General features: G+C 46.6%; 1 protein-coding gene across 1 annotated transcript in view; it reads right to left on the bottom strand.

Annotated features, from left to right (window-relative positions):
• ELOVL6 (ELOVL fatty acid elongase 6) overlaps positions 1 to 4,027 on the bottom strand; it is a 152,892-nt gene that overhangs the window by 22,597 nt on the left and 126,268 nt on the right. The window lies entirely within an intron of this gene.

Below are 4,027 nucleotides of genomic sequence, written 5' to 3'. Positions count from 1 at the left end.
GGGGAGCGGGGAGGGAGGAGGAAAATGAGGAGCTGATATCAAGGGCTCAAGTAGAAAGAAAATGATGGTAACAAATGTACAAATGTGTTTGACACAATGGATGTATGTATGCACTGTGGTAAGAATTGTACGATCCCCCTATAAAATGATTTTTTTAAAAAAGAACAGAAAAGAACCTGGAGTAAATATGATGATTAAACAACTCACCAGGGTCATAAAAGTGGCTAGTCATCTTGTTTCCGAAAACTTTGCTCTGTAGAGAAAACTCTTAATTGCCTTTGGAGTATTCTCAAACTATGAAGAGTGACAATCCCAGTGCCAAGACTAATAGCATTGCTCCATTAACTCCATCTTTTATAACCTCCTCATAAAGAAACAGAACTTCTTGTCTTCCCTAAGGGAGGACTAGGGAAACCTGGCCCAGCAGCAATAACAACAATCCTGAGGAAAATGAGCCACAATCTGAGGACGGAAGGCGGGAAAGAAGGAAGGAAGAAGAGAAGGCTAGGGTAACCTGTAGTTTTCTACACCCTTGAAACGAGGAGACTGGAATTGCCCTTTATCGCGATGCCAGCTCTCTACCTCTTCCATATCATCATGTAACAATAAGAAAGGGAGGGGAAAACCAGCCACGTTGACCAGCCACGTTTCCACCCTCTTATTTGCGCAATCGCTCATGAAGTATATTTATTTATTTATTTATTTATTTATTTTAAATAAGTTTCTTAGGCTCATTGTTATTAGATTTTCAAAAGACGTTCCCAGGAACAAAAGTACTAAAGAAGGTAAACATAACCAATATCTATCTCACAGATATTTGTCCAGCATGAACGCCTACTGAGTGATAAGGGCCGTGTCAGATTTTACTTCCATCGAAGAAAATGAAAATATGGTAATGTATGCTATGATTTCTGTGTTCAAAATTCGGGCCATGTGCTCCTAAAACGTCCCCATGGAGATTACGGGAGGTCTTGATATGGGCTTTTAAGTACAGGAGAGGGAATGTTGTCAGGCTCCCTTGGGGCTAAGGAAATGGCAGGGGAAAGCTCTCCCGCCCCCATGGCCCCAGCAGGCCGCGTGGAGCACATTCTAACCAGCCTCCCGGCACACTCAGTATTCACATATGTCTATGGTATAAGGTGACTGAACGTCCAGCTTTTGGCTGGACAGTCCCGATTTTTAACAATTTTTCCCCCCCGCATCCTGTGGCGTTTTACAAAAGTCCCGATTTTTGGAAAGAATGCACGACAAGCTAGGGTATACAGTTTTCGACTGCCACGTGGCTATTTCACCAGGATATGAGTTTGATCAACGGTGTCCCGCTTTACCAATGTTAAAATCTGGTCACCTTACGGTAGTAGCTGCCGGCCGTTTGCAGATTTTGAGATGGGAGGTTCTGAATTGGCAAGTGCTGCCCGAGGGTCTTGCTGAGCTTTCTCTCTGGAGAAGCTCCGTGGCTGCCCACCTGGTGCTACCAGAGTGTCAGATCTGAGGGGCGGTCCGCCTGAGAATCACCTAAAATGCTGTGCAATCGAAGAGCTTAATCGCAAGTTTCACCTAGAAGATAAGTTCCCATTAATCTTAAGTACAGTGGGGTTTTAAAGTCACCTTTGCTTTGGCCGACGGGCTCACTGCACCTGAGAGGCCCCGGTGGTCAGCTGCTAAGAGTCACACACACACCCTGGGGAAAGTCTTTCTGGCTTCACTGGCTAGTGACATCTGTCTTTCTCTGTCTTGGGAACATAGGCTCAGGGAGTCAAGGTCAATGCTCTACACAGTACTTGTGAGTAGTGACGGGGTCTCAAAAACTCGTGAGCAGCCATCTATCATGCAACTACTGGTCTCCGTCCACCTAGAACCAAGAGTGAAACAAACCAAAGATGAGCCCACAGACCCCAGGCACACCCGCCTTCAGAATGTTGAGGCCCGAAGGCACTAGGTGGGACCAGGCTCCCCTGCCAAGTGCTCTGAAAAGGACGGCCTGGATCAAATGGGAGAGAAATGCGGAACAAAATGCAAGGACTTGCTCTCTGATCAAGCCTGCTGGAAATCCTGAGACCAGGTGGCCCTTTGCCACCCACCGTTCAAGCTCGGATCTGCTATCCCACGCTGTGGTCAACTTCTGGCCAAAAAAACGAGGCCTATCAGGTGAACCATAATACCGGTATAGTCAGCCTTCCCTAGAACAAGCTACCCAATGCGGACACCAGGGAAGCATCTGCCCAGGGGTAAGGTTGAATAGGGCACAAAGGGGTCGGAAAGAGGGATGGGTGGAGACTAACCACGAGGAGTATGTGGGAAGACACGTAATACATTGTGAAGACTGGAGTCAAGAGCACGTCCCAAAGTGTATCTCAATTGGGGGAGTAAGGGCGCACTCCTGGTAACTCCTAGGATTTAGGTAACTACTTACACTTTTGTCTCTTGGTAAGAAACCCTCTTTGACTAATGAATTAATGATGGAAAATAATGTCAACTACAAATGTTTTGCTCCCTTGTTTTAATACTAGGGAAACGTTCCAGCCTATTCAGTCAGTGGGCAGCGACCACCTCACCAGTTAACAGATGATTCTGCCTCTGTTGTGTCCGCACTGCATGTGGAAGCTCACGGGGTGGATGTCAGAACCACTTTGGACTGTAGACCTGCCCTGGCATGCTGCCACTCAAGTCCCAGGAGCGTTCTCTTTTCTCTTGGCAGAGGATTTAAAAAAAAAATTTAATCTTCACAGTAGAACAAGCTTGAAGTGTTGTTAGATGTCTTCTCATATTATTTTAAATCACAAATGGGTTGTGTCTATAGAATGACTGCACAGATAACTCAATTTGTGGGTTATGATATTTAGGAGGAAGGTTGGGGGACAGAAACTAGGAACGCTGGTGGCCCAGTGGTTCCTCGCTGGGCTGCTAACTGCAAGGTCAGCAGTTTGACACCACCAGGAGCTCTGAGGGGGAAAGATGGGGCTTTCTACTCCCATGGGCCCAGGCTGGGAACCACAAAAGCAGCTCTACCCTCTCCTTCAGGGTTGCTATGAGTTGGCATCGACTCATGGCACTGAGTTTTTCGGGGAGGGAAGGAGATATAACAAGGGTTGCAAAAACCCTGGAGAATCCTGCAGCCCACATCCCTAAGCCATTGCATTTCCCAAATAGCCTCATCACGCACAGCTAAATCTCAAAGCTCCTTTAAATTTCCTCCAGGAGGTAAGGGTAGCGGTCACATGGCCGGGAGCAGTTCTTTTTCCTCACTTCATTACCAAATGCCACCATGAAAGAACAAGAGGAACTCCTCGCTCCTCGGCCTGGACTTCCCAGTCAAGCCGATAGGGCCCTGGGGCGCTTACAGATTGTTCTTTTCTTAAGGAGCAGGGGATCTGTACCTAACTTTTAAGGACGGGAATGAAAAGCTATCTGCCGGATGCAAATGGAAAACAGTTTTAATCCTCATTCCTTTCCTTTTCCATAACCCACAGTCCTTTCAAAATTTCAGGTTTCAAAACAGATTGCTCTGCCTTAAACATCCCTGTGAAAAACTGCTGTAATTTCTGCTAGTTGTCAAGAGAAGGCAATTGTGATTGGATGAGTGACACTCCCTTAAGATTCCTGAAGTGTCACGTACAAGCTCAAGCGATGGGATTGTGAATACAGTTGATCCTTCCTTGAAGGTCAAGATGGGTTTGAAGGGTACATGGCTCCACTTAGATGCTGCTTAAAAAAAAAAAAAAAGCCACCTCCATAGCTTATGTCTCCAGCACATTGTGTACCACAGTTAAAAGCGATCTGTCATAGTTTGGCTCTTATTTCTTGTTGGGTTCACAGCAGCCCCACAAACCTTGAAAAACACCACAGGGCCACGTGAGCAACACCATAGGGCAATGAGCAACACCATAGAGCCACATGAAGTGTCACCATAGGGCCAATGAGCAACACCATAGAGCCACATGAAGTGTCACCATAGGGCCACATGAAGTGTCACCATAGGGCCAATGAACAACACCATAGGGCCACATGAAGTGTCACCATAGGGCCA

This window comes from Echinops telfairi, unplaced genomic scaffold, assembly GCF_000313985.2.
Source record: "Echinops telfairi isolate 266 unplaced genomic scaffold, ASM31398v2 ScPeMD7_7468;HRSCAF=8506_0, whole genome shotgun sequence".
Classification (NCBI taxonomy): domain Eukaryota; kingdom Metazoa; phylum Chordata; class Mammalia; order Afrosoricida; family Tenrecidae; genus Echinops; species Echinops telfairi.
The sequence above is the reverse complement of the archived record's forward strand: the minus strand, read 5'-3'. Positions and strand labels throughout refer to the sequence as shown.